Source organism: Bos mutus, chromosome 11, assembly GCF_027580195.1.
Source record: "Bos mutus isolate GX-2022 chromosome 11, NWIPB_WYAK_1.1, whole genome shotgun sequence".
NCBI lineage: Eukaryota > Metazoa > Chordata > Mammalia > Artiodactyla > Bovidae > Bos > Bos mutus.
In genome coordinates this window covers 57,323,831-57,340,232 of record NC_091627.1, presented here as the reverse complement: position 1 = coordinate 57,340,232, position 16,402 = coordinate 57,323,831, and the positions used below count along the sequence as shown (strand labels likewise).

The window sequence follows — 16,402 nt, the reverse complement described above, 5'->3', positions numbered from 1 at the left end:
CACCAGGCTCCCCCGTCCCTGGGATTCTCCAGGCAAGAACACTGGAGTGGGTTGCCATTTCCTTCTCCAATGCATGAAAGTGAAAAGTGAAAGTGAAGTCGCTCAGTCATGTCTGACTCTTAGCAACCCCATGGACTGCAGCCTACCAGGCTCCTCCGTCCATGTCCAACTCTAATTTGCGAATAATACTATTGGTCTGCTTACCTCAGTAGAAGGTGCGTGTGAAAATACTTTGCACATCAGAAATGGCTCAGAGGGACTTCCCTGGTGGTCCAGGGGTTAAGAATCCACCTGCCAATGCAGGGGACACAGGTTTCATCCCTGTCCAGGAAGATTCCACATGCCTCGGAGCAACTAGGTCCGTGTGCCGCAACTACTGAAGCCTGCACTCTAGGGCCCATGCTCTGCAACAAGAGAAGCCACCGCAATGAGAAGCCCATGCACCCAACTGGAGAGTAACCCCCGGCTCGCCGCAACTAGAGAAAGCCTGCTGGTAGCAATGAAGACCCAGCACAGCCAAATAAATAAATACAGTTTAAAAAACAAAAGAAATGGCTCCCAGATCATCAAAAAGCTATTCAGCGTTAGTTACTGAAACTACAGAGAATTAAAGAAATCTGAAATATTTCCATTCTTTTTTTTTTTTAATCTCAGTTTACTTATTTATTTATTTTACTTTACAATATTATATTGGTTTTGCCATACATTGACTTGAATCTGCCATGGGTGTACATGTGTTCCCCATCCTGAACCCCCCTCCTACCTCCCTCCCCATCCCATTCCTCTGTGTCATCCCAGTGCACCAGCCCAAGCACCCTGTATCATGCATCGAACCTGGACTGGCGATTCATTTCACATGTGATAATTTACATGTTTCAATGCCATTCTCCCAAACCATCCCACCCTCGCCCTCTCCCACAGAGTCCAAAAGACCGTTCTATACATCTGTGTCTCTTTTGCTGTCTCGCATACAGGGTTATAATTACCATCTTTCTAAATTCCATATATATGCATTAGCATCAGAGAAGGCAATGGCACCCCACTCCAGTACTCTTGCCTGGAAAATCCCATGGATGGAGGAGACTTGCAGGCTGCAGTCCATGGGGTCGCTAAGAGTCGGACATGACTGAGCGACTTCACTTTCACTTTTCACTTTCATGCATTGCAGAAGGAAATGGCAACCCACTCCATTGTTCTTGCCTGGAGAGTCCCAGGGACAGGGGAGCCTGGTGGGCTGCCGTCTATGGGGTCACACAGAGTTGGACACGACTGAGGCGACTTAGCAGCAGCAGCAGCATTAGTATACCGTAGTGTTATTCTTTCTTGGTGTTTTTCTTTCTGGGTTACTTCATTCTGTATAATAGGCTCCAGTTTCATCCACCTCATTAGAACTGATTGAAATGTATCCTTTTTAATGGCTGAGTAATACTCCATTGTGTATATGTACCACAGCTTTCTTATCCATTCATCTGCTGATGGACATGTAGGTTGCTTCCATGTCCTGGCTATTATAAACAGTGCTGCGATGAACACTGGGGTACTCATGTCTCTTTCAATTCTGGTTTCCTCTGTGTGTATGCCCAGCAGTGGGATTGCTGGGTCATATGGCAGTTCTATTTCCAGTTTTTTAAGGAATCTCACACTGTTCTCCATAGTGGCTGTACTAGTTTGCATTCCCACCAACAGTGTAAGAGGGTTCCCTTGTCTCTGCACCCTCTCCAGCATTTATTGCTTGTAGACTTTTGGATAGCAGCCATTCTGACTGGCGTGAAATGGTACCTCATTGTGGTTTTAATTTGCATTTCTCTGACAATGAGTGATGTTGAGCATCTTTTTATATGTTTGTTAGCCATCTGTATGTCTTCTTTGGAGAAATGTCTATTTAGTTCTTTGGCCCACTTTTTGATTGGGTCATTTATTTTTCTGGAATTGAGCTGCAGGAGCTGCTTGTATATTTTTGAGATTAAGTCTTTGTCAGTTGCTTCATTTGCTATTATTTTTTCCCATTCTGAAGGCTGTCTTTTCACCTTGCTTATAGTTTCCTTTGTTGTGCAGAAGCTTTTAATTTTAATTAGGGCCCATTTGTTTATTTTTGCTTTTATTTCCAATATTCCGGGAGGTGGGTCATAGAGGATCTTGCTGTGGTTTATGTTGGAGAGTGTTTTGCCTGTGTTTACCTCTAGGAGTTTTATAGTTTCTGGTCTTACATTTAGATCTTTAATCCATTTTGAGTTTATTTTTGTGTATGGTGTTAGAAAGTGTTCTAGTTTCATTCTTTTACAAGTGGTTGACCAGTTTCCCCAGCACCACTTGTTAAAGAGATTGTCTTTTCTCCATTGTATATTCTTGCCTCCTTTGTCAAAGATAAGGTGTCCATAATCTGATTACTACCCACATTGTGGCGAGGAGAGAACGTCAGTTGTCTTAGGCCAGTGTTCTACAGTTTCCTGTCTAGGCATGTTCTGGATGACAGAATCAGGAAAGGGTCTGGACTCTCTCTCGATTGGGGTAAATATGAATACCTGTGCATTCACACATCAGTTGCTCTTACATCGTCTGGCTGAGGGTCTGCCTTACAGCCTGGGCTGGACTCCTGCCTAGAAATAATTGGAGTGGGAATAGGACAGGACTTGTTACTCCCAATGGAGCCTTTTCTCAGAGACTTAACTTCCCTCTCTCACCAGAGGTAGCCTGTACAAGTTGCTTCAATACCCTTTCTATGGGAAAAGGCAATCTTATCTTTCTATGCTTCCTCCAGAGGCTGTGGACTATTGAGAAATTTATAAGAGAATTTGTGCCCAGGCCAATCTGGGTGTGGGGAAAGGGCTGGAATCAGGACCCAGACTGCCTTGGCCAGCTGTTTCAAGCAAGTAAGGTAATAATGAATACCAAGTGGCCAAGTGAATAATGAATACCAAGTGAAAACTGGAACCCTGGCCCAATAGAGGTTACAGTTGAAGAGAAAGAGCTATAAAGCCATAATGATCTCTATTTAAGTGAAAACACCCTCTTTATTGGTAATAACCTTAGGAAGATTTAGTTGGGAAAATTCCTAACAATACTTCCCTCGAGTTCTGTGCCAGCTTTTGTTCTCTAATGCCAGGTGTGAATTTCTCAATGTAAGATCTTTCTAAAACATAGCAAGTTTAAACACAGCCATTCTCCTCCTGCTCACCTCTAAATTCTGCCTTATGTTCTCAAAATGGTTAAGATTTTTTAGAAGGTGGCAATTAATCTTTCAATAGCCTTCTGTTTAATTGCTAGGAACTTGGCAAACTATGTGATCCTTATAAAACCTTTGACGATTTGGGAGCCAGTGAGAAGATGAAGCCCAACAGATGTGATTTGGGATTAGCTGCTGACCTAATAGCTGGTAAGCTATTTAACATCTCTAAGATTTGGTGTTGTCATTTATGTAAAAGGGGGACTCAAAATTTGCTCACCAGACACATTTTGAATGTTTACCACATGCCAGGCACTGTTCTCAGCATCAGGGAAGGCTCCACGAGGAAACATGACAGACGTACTCTCTGCTCTCCTTGACTTTATCACGGCATGTGAATGCTGAACAAAAGATTATATAATTAAGTTTATAGTTAAGATTATATAATACCAATGGCAATAACAACTACCTCAGCAGATGTTGTGAGGATTAAAAGAGTCAGTCAGGCAAATTCAAGACTGGTGTCATATTACTAGTTATTAGTTTTGCTAACAATCCTAATTAGTGTAAATATGTGTTGGGTATTAGTTCCTCTCCTGTTTGGGGGCATATATTTAAGTGGTTAAAAGTAACAGCTACTACGTGACTTAGATATGTGTTAACCTTATAGGAAATGGGAAGGCAAACATTCCTCCTAGTGTTAGGGACATGGTCTCCCCAGCTTAAGGAAAGAAGCTGAACTAGCTGTTCATTGCTGTCAGGAAGAACAGTTTTAATATTAACATTAACTAGTGTTAGTCGCTCAGTTGTGTCTGACTCTTTGCAACCGCATGGACTGCACCCTGCCAAGCTCCTCTGTCCACGGAATTCTCCAGGCAAGAATACTGGAGTGGGTTGCCATTCCCTTCTCCAGGGGATCTTCCCAACCCAGGGGTCAAATCCAGGTCTCCCATACTGCAGGTGGACTCTTTACCATCTGAGCCACCAGGGAAGTCCCACAGCCTAGCCCTGGGAGTAGAGGATATGGGCACAGAACTTTGCAAATGGTCTCTGAATCCTGATGCACACCAAATATTCTATGTAGAATGAAAACATATTGTGCCCACATATGGCCATTACTGTAATTATACATGCTGATGTGATTCATACAGTACAGATTGCTTTAAGTGAATTCCTGAAGTCTTACTAGCATTTTTTTCATTATGTATTTTCTCAATCAGATCTTATCCTGCCTCTTGCTGGCTTAAGCCCTTTAACAGCTCCTCATTGCATGGGATAAAGTCCACATTCCCTCCCCAGCACTGCCCTGCCGACCTCTCTAGTTAACTGCTCCACCCCCACCCCTGTCTATTCACTAAGCTCGGACATGCAGGCTCTTCCGGGCCACAACTTTTTGGCACTCAACTCACAACTTGTTCTGGCATGAACAGATCCAGCTTCTGAGTAGGGAAAGGTATCATTGACCCTTCCCACAGGCGTCATGTCATTTTGGGGTGGTTATGGGTCCACTCGGACCCTGGATCAACAGGCCTTGCCTTGGGTCAGTCAGTTCTCCACAGACCACCTCTTCTCCCTGGCTCCTGTTCTACTCTCTGTACCCCTTTCCCTCTGGGAGTCAGCAAGGCCCAGACGAAGGTAAAAAGTGTTAGTCGCTCGTCGTCATTTGTCGTTTAGTTGCTCAGTTCAGTTCAGATCAGTCGCTCAGTCACGTCCGACTCTTTGGGACGCCATGGACTGTAGCCTGCTAGGTTCCTCTGTCCATGAAATTCTCTAGGCAGAGTACTGGAGTGGGTAGCCATTCCCCTCTCTGGGGGATCTTCCCGACCCAGGGATTGAACCACTAGGGAAGCCCCAGGTGGAGGTGAAGTCCTCTTAGCTTCTTCCGCTGTCACTGTTGCATCAACACTCCAAACAAATACACAAGCCATCTTCCAATGAAAGCCATTTTCCTTTCAAGGGTTTCAAAACTAAGCCATTTGGAAGTCAGAAACTTCTTGATGTCAGTTTTCCATAGACTCTGTCTACAGTGTTAAATGGAAATCCAAGGTTCATAATGCTCTGTGCCTTCACACACCGTGTATGTGAGTTATTCAGATCCCTGGAGAGAGGAGTCATTGATAAAACATGTGGGGGAAGCATTTTTTAGTTCTCTCCTCACCCTTAAAACCCTCCGAAGAGTGAAGAGAAGCACCTCGATTTTTAAATGATAAGGAATAGAAGAAAGCAATCTCTCCATTTTTTTTAATGAAATATTATGTTAACAAAAGAATGTACTTAACATATATGTACAGTTTAACAATAACAGTAAAATGTACCTGCCAATCAGCTTTAAAAATCCAATTTAACTAGTGCTTTAGAAGGTCCTATGTGGACTTCCCCAGTCACACCCCTTTTTTTCTCTCTCCAGGCAGTAACTATTTTGCTGAATTTTTACTTAATCATTCCCTTAGTTTTCTTTAGAAGCTTACTCTTTTTCTTTTTTTTCTCTCTTTCTTAAGTTTTTTCTCTCCTTTTTTTAAATTGATGTATAGTCGTACAATACTACTTAAGTTACAGCTGTACAATATAGTGATTCACAATTTTTAAAGATTATGCTCCATTTATAGTTATTATAAAATATTTGTTCTATTCCATGTGTTGTACAATATATCCTTGTAGTTTATTTTACACATAATAATTTGTACCTCTTAAAGTTTTACTCTTTATGAATATTTTCCTTTGCAATATATTTTAATTTGGGAAAGTTTTTGCATTTTATTGAACTTATATGGTATATATTCTTCTTGTGATTTACTTTTTTTCACTCAACAGTATGTTTTTGAGACCCATCTATGCTGCTGTGCACACCTGTATAGTTCACTCATTTTTTACTGACAGATTGTATTGAATTGTATGAATTCAACAATTGTGTTGAATATGTGCTGAATTGTATGAGTATGTGTATAAATATGAATTGTATGAATATATGTACTTATCTATCCTCCTGATATCAGTCATTTGTACATTTCCAGCTTTTTGCTATTCAGTACTGAACATTCTTGTACCTGTCTCCAGCTTCAGTGACATAAGGAAGCTGTATACTGCCACGTAAAGGCAAGGCTCATCTTAATGGTCCCATTGTTTAGAACCATAAGGTGAGCAGCTGGAAAGACTCCAGAGAAGTAACTCCACCCTGTAGGACACAGGAATTGGGGAAGTAATTCTCCATTACTAATGTAATGGAGTAATGGAGAAGCCATGCATAAGCACCATAGTAATTATTCATGTACCTGACTCTTAGCTGAGGGGACCTGCTGGGAGGAGGGGAGATGGGAGTGGGGAATGAGGGAATGGTATGAGAAAATCTGCTCTATACTGAATGTTTGTGTCCCTTCAAAGTGCATGTGTTGAAACCCAGTCCCCAGTGTGCTGATATTTGGAGGTGGGACCTTTGGGAGGTGATTAGGTCATGATGGTAGAGCCCTCGTGAATGAGATTAGTGCCCTTATAAAAGAGACCCCAGAGCTCCCCCACCACATCTGCCCTGTTGGACATAGTGAGAGGACAGCAGTGTGTGCACCAGGAAGCATGCTCTCACCAGACACTAGATCTGCTGGTGCCTTGATTCTGGACTTCTCAGCTTCCAAAACTGTGAGCAATGTTTGTTGATTAAGCTACCCAGCCTATGATATATATATATTTTGTAGCAGCCCAAACAGACTAAGACAAAGCCTGTCTTAGGGAGTGTTACCACACTGATTCCCTTAATCTTGAAAACCAGGAAGAAAACAAATTTGCTGATACCATGTTTAAGAGAAAAGGTCAGTTTAAAACTGTGGTCTGTCCAGATCCCTAGCCTCATCTTTTTCTAAACTAATTTTTAACAAATAGCTGGTCTCTTTCAAAGATGAGCCATGACCAGAAAGACATGCATAATTAGTGCAACTTCTGGTTAAACAAACTGGAAACTTGTTTATAGCCTTCCCTCCCCCCAAAACCCTACTAAAATGATACTAACCCCCACAGGAGTCAGGAGATATCAGGAGAGGGGAGATTTAAACCAGCTTTTAGATGGAGTAGAGAGATGGAGTCGGAGAAAGCAATGGCACCCCACTGCAGTACTCTTGCCTGGAAAATCCCATGGATGGAGGAGCCTGGTAGGCTGCAATCCATGAGGTCGCTAAGAGTCGGACACGACTGAGTGACTTCACTTTCACTTTTCACTTTCATGCATTGGAGAAGGAAATGGCAGCCCACTCCAGTGTTCTTGCCTGGAGAATCCCAGGGACGGGGGAGCCTGGTGGGCTGCCGTCTCTGGGGTCGCACAGAGTCGGACACGACTGAAGTGACTTAGCATAGCATAGAGAGATGGAGTAGAGAGAGGCATCTAAATCAGCCCAGTGGAGGAAGATTGTGTTTTAACTGTCTGCGGACCCCATGAAGCAGTACTCTGTAAAGTGGGTCAAGAGACATAGGGTGAAAACAGCTGAACACTAAGTTATATCAAAGGCCCCTTCCTCCACCCTTAAAGCAAAGTGACTACCACACCAAGCAAGAAACTGTAGATTCAGTGTATAGAAACTAAATCTGAAAGATGTTGCTGATGTCATGTAGCATTAGAAACACAGAGATTAACAATGTGTCTGCCCTATTGTATGATTCAGCAATTACACTACTAGCTGTATGCCCAAAAGAATTAAAGACATATGTCCAGGGCATCCCTGATGGCTCAGTGGTAAAAAATCTACCTGCCAATGTAGGAGACATGGGCTTGATCCCTGATCTGGAAAGGTCCCCCATGCCTTGGAGAAACTAAGCCCGTGCACCACAACTACTGAGCCTCCTCTAGAGCCCAGGAGCCTTAACTACTGAAGTCCACGCACCTTAGAGCACGTGCTCTGTGATAAGCGAAGCCACTGCAATGAGAAACCCAAAACCTAGAGAATAGCCCCAACTCACCACAACTAGAGAAAAGCCTGAGCAGCAACAAAGACCCAGCACAGCCAAAAATAAATAGATAAAAATTTTAAAAAGAAAAATACATGTCCAGGGGAGGGGAGAGATACATTGGAAGACTGGGACTGACAAAAACACACTACTAATACAAGGTAGATAACTAATAAGGACCTACTATATAGCACAGGGAACACCCCCTCAGTACTCTGTAATGACCTATATGGGGAAAGAATCTTAAGAAAAAAGTGATATGTGTAGATGTATAACTGATACACTTTGCTGTACAGCAGAAACTAGCACAACATTGTAAATCAACTATAATAAAAAAATTTTTTAAGTCCTTGCAAAAACTTGTATACAAATGTTCAGAGCAACATTTTCGTAATATCCAAGAAGGTGGAAACAACCCAAATGTCCATCAGCTGATGAATGGATAAACAAAATGTATAGGTATATTAATACAATAAAATATTATTTGGCCATAAAAACAGTTAAGTGCTGATACATGCTACAATGTGGGGGAACCTTGAAAATATTATGTCAAATGAAAGTGGCCAGTCACAAAGGACTACTTATTATATAATTCCACTTATAAGAAATGTACAGAATAGGCATATAGAGACAGACAGTGGATTAGTGGTTGCCAGGAGCTAGGAGGACAGAAGAATGGGAAGGATGCTGCTAAGTGATATGAGGTTCCTTTTTGGGGTGATGCAGATGTTTGGAAATAGATAGTGGTAGTTGTACAACTCTGTGAATATACTAAAATCCACTGAGTTATACAGTTGTGAAGTACAGAGTTGTACATTTATTTATTTATGATTTTCAGTGTTGCTCCATACAGCACGTGGGATCTTGGTTCCCTGACCAGAGGTCAAACCTGCACCCCTCAAATTGGAAGCATGGAGTCTTAACCATTGGACCACCAGGGAAACTCCATAGAGGTGTACTTTTAAATGATAGATTTAATGGCATGTGAATATATTTCTATAAAGAAAGCTAAGTGCTGAAAAATTGATGCTTTTGAAGTGTGGTGTTGGAGAAGACTCTTGAGAGTCCCTTGGACTGCAAGGAGATCAAACCAGTTAATCCTAAAGGAAATCAGTCCTGGAAGGACTGATACTAAAGCTGAAACTCCAATGCTTTGGCCACCTGATGCAAAGAACTGACTCATTTGAAAAGACCCTGATGCTGGGAAAGATTGAAGGCAGGAGGAGAAGGGGACGACAGAGGATGAGATGGTTGGATGGCATCACCAACCCGATGGACATGAGTTTGAGCAATCTCTGGGAGTTAGTGATGGACAGGGAAGCCTGGCGTGCTGCAGTCCATGGGGTTACGAAGAGTTGGACCGAGTGACTGAGCTGAACTGAAAAAAAGAGACAGAGTGAGAACCTAGGATATCCTTCACAACTTTAGCTTTAAATCTAGAGAGTCAAAATAAGAGATTTTAAGTTATGCAAGTTTGATTACAGTGATAAATTACTGGAAACAATGGGATTGTCTCTATTGTCCACCAATAGAGATTGGGTTTAAAAATATGATATATCATGCCAATGGAATGCAATGAAACTACTTTAATAATGTGGGAGAAATATATTTAATGACATAAAAACATTTTTGTGATACATCACATGAAAGAAACAGAGTACAAAATAGTATGTATATTGTCATCTCATATTGTAAGGAAAAATTGTGTATATATCTGTCTGGCAGTACCACAATGTTAAAATGGGACCAAAAAAAATCTGTCTCTTGAATGGTGGAAGCTTTCAAGTCCCCTTTCCTTACTCTGCTCATAGATCTTAAGTGGCCATTACCTCCTCCCAAAGGAGAGACAAGTAAGCAAAAAGCAGATGAAAAACGTAAGCTAGAAGAGGGATTACTCCATAAGTCAGAAGGAGAAAGACAAATACCATGTGATAACAGTTGTATGTGGAATCTAAAATATGACAACAAATGAGTTTATCTACGAACAAAAACAGACTCACAGACAGAACAGACTAGCGGTTACCAAGGGGGACGGGGTTGGGGGAAGCAAGGATTGGGAGTTTGGTATTAGCAGATGCAAACTATCATATATAGGATGGATAAACAACAAGATCCTACTGTATAGCACAAGGAAATATTTTCAATATCTTGGGATAAACCACAATGGGAAAGAATATTAAAAAGAATATATATATATGTGTGTGTGTATAACTGACTCACTTTGCTGTATAGCAAAGACTAACACAACATTGTAAATCAATTATAATTCAATTAAAATAAATAAAAATTTTAAAAGAAAAAGAGGAGGGATTACTTCAGGAAGCAGGGTCAAGTGAATAATTCTCCATGACCTCAAAGAATGTAGTTGAAATAGTCTCTCCTTGACAGGAGCACTCAAGGAAAGATGCAAGAATGCAAAGAAGAGATTCTAAGGGCACAGAACAAGATGGAAAACAGACTGGCCTAATTTAGAAAGAAAGGAAGAAACAAACAGCTTCAACAGGGTAACTATTACATTAGGAGCAATAAAAACTGGAATAAATAGAACTGAAAAGGTTTTCTGAATGAATACAATTGAGAACACAAATGAAAACAAAGCGAAACAGAAAAAAAACCTCGTAAAAATATTTGGAGGAAAGATTATTCAAATTGAAGACATGTACAAAGAATTCAAATATAAACACAAAGATTAAAATAAAAAAGACCCACATTCCGAAGGTAGAAATCTCTATAAGTAGAATAGAAAAGATATTCACAGATGCTGTAGAAGAAAAATTTCCTGAAACAATGATTTGCATCTACAGACTGAAAGGACAGACCATATCCTAGGGAAAAACTGATACAGAAGGATTATAACAAGGATTGTTAGTTTTTTCCAGTATTAATTCTCCCTTCTTCCATAATTGTAGTTTTTCTCTTTAGCTGAATATATAGTCATTGAGAATGAAGATTATATTTTGCAGTATTCCCTGCAGTTACATAGGGTCATATGACCAAGTTCTGACCAATGGGATGTGAGAAAGATTAATATTTACACTTCTGGGCTTCCCAGTGGCACTAGTGGTAAAGAACCCACCTCTCAATTCAGGAGACAAAAGAGACACAAGTTCAATCCCTGGGGTGGAAAGATCCACTGGAGGAGGAAATGGCAACCCACTCCATTGTTCTTGCCTGGACAATCCCATGGACGGAGAAGCCTGGTGAGCTAGAGTCCATAGTGCCACAAAGAGTCAGACATGACTGAACCAACTTAGCATGCATGCATACACTTCTGGGTATATCCTTAAAGGGAAGGAATGTGCTCTTCCCTTTCTCTTTTCCTCTTTCTATTGGCTGGAATACTCATGTTGGTCGTTGTGGACAAGGACCACACCTTAGGGACAATAGAACAACAAAACAGAAAGAGCCTGAGTCCCTAACAGTTTCCTTAGAGCATTGCTGCTGTATCAGTTTACATCATTAAATGAGAAACAAATACACTCTCCCTTAAAATCACTGTTACTTTGAGTTTCTGTCTGAATTTAAATCTTAAACAATACGGTGATTAAGATATGTATAGATGAAGTTGCTAAAATTTAGAGATAAAGAATTTTAAGTATGTCCAAGTAGAAGAAACAAATCATGTACAAAGAGTAAGGTCAGTTATCCTTAAGCTTTTCCCAAAGCAAAACTCAATGTCAGAAAACAAAAAACAAGATCTAAAAAGATCTGAGGGAAAGAATGAGCCAAGAATTTTTATCCAATTTGCCCTTTAAGTATAAAAACACAGTCCCTTTGAAACATGCAAGAATCCATGAGACCAATATGAAAAAAAAAGACTACCTGATGACAAAATGAAGGGTTGACTCCAAGAATAGAAATGGAAAAGTCATGGTAAAAGAACAGTAATGAGCACCAGATCCACTTAAATACAGAACCAATCAAACAGCTGTGGGAATTGTGATGAAAGAACGGAATGTAAATATCATTCATCTTTCCTACGTGAAGATGATACAACCAACAAAATTATTAATAAAAGGAGGAGGCACGGGGAGAGGAGATGGAAGAAAAAATATGTGTTGATTTCCTCATGTGGTCTTGGCTGGAAGTCAATCGATTGTCTAAAACTGAAACATATTTTTAAAAATGACTCTAAACCCGTGTTATCCTTTTTTTAAGAAAAAGAACTATTTTTAGGAAGCTGCATATTTTGGTATCAAGAAACATTTTCTGAAGTTCAAGAATTCCTTCAAGTTTTTTCTCCTGATAAATGTCATGCTTTGTTTAAAAGAAAAATGTGATCCCACTTTTTGTAATGCTATTGTAGGTATTTCCATTTTCTGTGAAACGTTCTGTTTCTCACCTCCAAACACAAAAACAAGCATACACTTTCTTTCATTTTTATTTTTGTCTGTATGTTTTTATATAAACCCCATTAACTAGACAGCTGAGAATCCTCTGGTTGTCTACTTTTTCCTCATTCCACATCTAACCTATGATAAGCCAGTTTTAGTCTCTCTCAGCCTTTCTCTCCTTCCCATCCCCATGTGATCCCTTGCTAGCTCAGGTCCATAATACAGATCACTTGAACTGTTAACTTGGCCCTAAGTCAGTCACTGTGCTTCCCGTGCCCCTCCCCGCCCCCCGCCACCAACCCTGCTTTAGCTCATTATTTCTTTCATTCCATTGTTCTTTTTTGAACATAGGGTCTGATCTCATGGTAGCCCTGCTTATAAACCTCCACGGCTTCCTATTCTCTCCACAAAGACCAATTTTCATTCTATGGAGTTTTGGCGACTTTTCATCACCTTATTTTGGCCTTATCTTCTATCAGGACTCTGACAACTCTGTTTTATTTATTATTATTATTATTTAAGTTTTTGTCTGCTTTCCAAGGCACACGAGACCTTAGTTCTCCAACCAGGGATCAAACCAGCATCCCTGCATTGGAAGATGAAATTTCAACCACTGCACCACCAAGGAAGACCCCAACCCTATTTTAAAGACATGCAAAATGAATCAAAATTATCCCCAAAGCATCCATCTGTTTTACTGTTTCTCTTTGAATATACTCCTTCTTGCCCCTGGGATGCTTTCTTTGCTGCTCTGGATTTCTATTCTGTCTAAGGACCAGCTCAAAAAAAAAACAAACAAATAAACAAAACCCAGGAAAAGAAAAAAAAAATAAATAAGGGCCAGTTCAATTGTCATCTTCTCTAGGAATCTTCCCTGTCTCTGTAGACAGAGTTCATTGCAACCTCATTTCTCATCCACAGAGCTTTACAAAATGTTCACGTCAAAAATGTTTTTTCACATTGTAGCATGTCCAACTCTTTGAGACCCCATGGATTATACAGTCCATGGATTTCTCCAGGTCAGAATACTGAAGTGGGTGGTAGCCTTTCCCTTCTCCAGGGGATCTTCCAAACCCAGGGATCAAACCCAGGTCTCCCTCATTGTAGACGGATTCTTTACCAGCTGAGCCACAGGGAAGCCTAAGAATACTGGAGTGAGTAGCCTATCCCTTCTCCAGCAGATCTTCCCGACCCAGTAGTCAAACTGGGATCTCCTGCATTGTAGATGGATTCTTTACCAAATGAGCTATCAAGGAAATCCTATATAATATTCAGTTGATATTAGTGCCTTCCTAAAATCTTGTGAGTTGCTTGAGAGCAAAGACTGCATCATGTTCATCTTTGTAGTTCTTGGGCCCAGAAGCACCTGATATATAATGAGTATTTGTAGCAGAAATTGTTAGGTGCCTACCTCATTATTCTGTCAACATCTCAATTGGGTAGCAGTGTACCCAGCTAAAACGCTTTCCTATGTTCCTTTATAGCTGGGTGTGTTCATATCATTACATTCAGCACATTAATTTTTTTATAATTTTAAAATAATTTTATTTATTTATTTTTGATTGTGCTGGGTCTTCACTGTTGTGCGCGGGCTTTCTCTAGTTGTGGCAAGTGGGGGCTACTCTTCGTTGTGGTGCTTGGAGTCCTCATTGCAGTGGCGTGCGGTCTTCAGTGATTGTGGCCCAAGGGCTTAGTTGCTCCAAGGCATGTGGAATCTTCCTGGGTCAGGGATCAAACCTGTGTTGTCCCCTGCATCGCTGCTAAGTCGCTTCAATCGTGTCCAACTCTGTGCGACCCCATAGACGGCAGCCCACCAGGCTCCCCCGCCCCTGGGATTCTCCAGGCAAGAACACTGGAGTGGGTTGCCATTTCCCTGTATTAGCAATTGGATTCCTGTCCACTGCAGCACCAGGGAAGTTCCAGCACCTTAAAATATAAGTGGACGTATTCGTTGTGGCTTCCTGGAAGTTTCCTTAAACACAGAAGGGAAATACCCTTCTCACCCTTTGTTGTTACTTCTACCTGGAATGTGGTATCTCTAGCTTCAACAGACAGTGAACAACAGGGATCTTGGGTCTCTGATGACCGGAAAGTTGCTCTATTAGCCCTGACTTCCTGATTTCCTGACTTCAGACTTCTTATACCCTCAAAAGAAACATATTGTTATTACCTTTTTTTTTTCTTCCAAATGTAGCCACATATAATCAAGACTGATTCAATTAGTCAGTGAGTACTTTTTGAATATGGAGCATCTTCAAAATTATATGATTTCTGTTTTGTACCACCTACCAACAAACTTGGAACAAAAGTTAGCACTTCGTTATATCAGCTAAACATGACAGGTTCCTTGAAACAGTCATTTCTTTGACTTTTTTACTTGAGTTCTGGTCTGTGGTTTTTAATTGAGTCTTTTGTCTATAGTTTTTAATTGTGTTTAGTTAATTGCAAAATTAACATTTTATTAATTCTGTAAAGTTGATTCCAATTTGTCTAAGATGTAGGTGAGATAAAACTTATAAATAAATCAACTCACAATTTGAAGAGTGGGCAATCCAAGCAGAAAGTCCAAGATGGGGGAACAGTAGAATCACACCTAAACCCAAGAAACTCAGAGTTTCATGCTTTCCCACCCACTCCCCCAGGGATTGCCTGAGCAGGTTCCCTCCATTCAGGGTTTCCCAACATCTTTCACTGTGACACAACACAGACTAGGGCACCCCACCCAACTCCCTGCGAAAAGGAAGTTTAGTTTGGTTAATAGGTGTGGCAAGATACTGGAGGAAGTCTAAGTAGGAAAGAGAGGAGGTGAAGAAAGTGACTTTTGAAAAATGTATAGAATCAGGACTTCCCTGGTTGTACAGTGGATAGGAATCCTCCTGCCAAGGCAGGAGACACAGGCTCTATCCCTGGTGCAGAAAGACTGCATGCTGAGGCACAGCTAAGCCTGCGTGCCACAATTTCTGAGCCTGCACTCTGGAACCCAGGAGCTGCAACTGCTGAAGCTCACGTGCCTAGAGCCGGTGCTCCACAAGAGAAGCCACTGCAGTGAGAAGCCTGCGTACCACGACTAGAGAGTAGCCCCCGCTTGCTACAGTTAGAGAAAGCCCTCGCAGCAACGAAGACCCAGTGCAGCCAAAAAGTAAATCATTTTAAAAACAGTAAAAAGAAATTATTATTTTTTAAGTGTGTAGAATCAAAGAAGTGGGACTTGTTATAGGGTTGGGGAGCTTGAGGACCAATGATGGGAAGTGACTCACCAGGGATCACGTGGCTATTAGCTATGATTCTTCCAGTTTCAAGCAATAGAAGACAACTCTGACGATCTGAAGCCAATGTAGATACTTCATTAGAAATCAAGTGATGTTGCACTTGGAACCCACGAAAGAGTTCTAGGCTCCGTATATTGAACCCTCACTATGGAGGGTGAAAACTGACTGCCACTCCTTCTCCCTAACTTCTCAGTCAACCCAAGGAAATAGTTTCCTTTTATGGCACAATTCTGTCATCCCCAGAGTTACTAAATGTCTTCTTTTTTGTTTGCTTGCATGACTGAAGTGCATGTCTGAAGTGACACATGACTGAAGTGACTTAGCACACATGCACAGATAAAAAATAGAAAGTTGGAATCTGGGAGATTTTTTGTTTTCCCCATCTTGTTGGTCAGTCATAATGAAGGCAGAAACCAGAGGGATAGGACAGGAGAGAAAAGGCCCTTTACAATTCCTGGGGTAGGAGCTGAGTGCCCACAGGAAACCTGTGATTCTTTGCTGCTACTGGGTTGGAGGAGGGAGAAGACAGTTTATGCACATAAGCTGGAGCAGGCAGAGGGACACTGTGGGGTCTCCAAGGAGAGACTCGAGTAAGAAGGCTGAGATACATTCTTTGTCTCCCAGCCCTAATGCCCAAGCCTGATTCTCTCTTATACACTAGCTATGCAACACCAGTTCCTGCAAAGTGCTCATCAAGAATTTCTGGGAGT

The 16,402-nt window shown here is 41.2% G+C and overlaps 1 long non-coding RNA gene across 1 annotated transcript; it reads right to left on the bottom strand.

Moving 5' to 3' along the window:
- Positions 1-210: 210 nt before the first annotated feature.
- On the bottom strand, positions 211-15,826 carry LOC138989983 (uncharacterized). The gene is made up of 3 exons (XR_011466173.1): positions 15,681-15,826; positions 3,444-3,564; positions 211-404 (listed from the first exon to the last, which is right to left on the bottom strand). It is a non-coding gene; the product is annotated as an uncharacterized lncRNA (long non-coding RNA).
- Between the last annotated feature and the right edge of the window lie 576 nt (positions 15,827-16,402).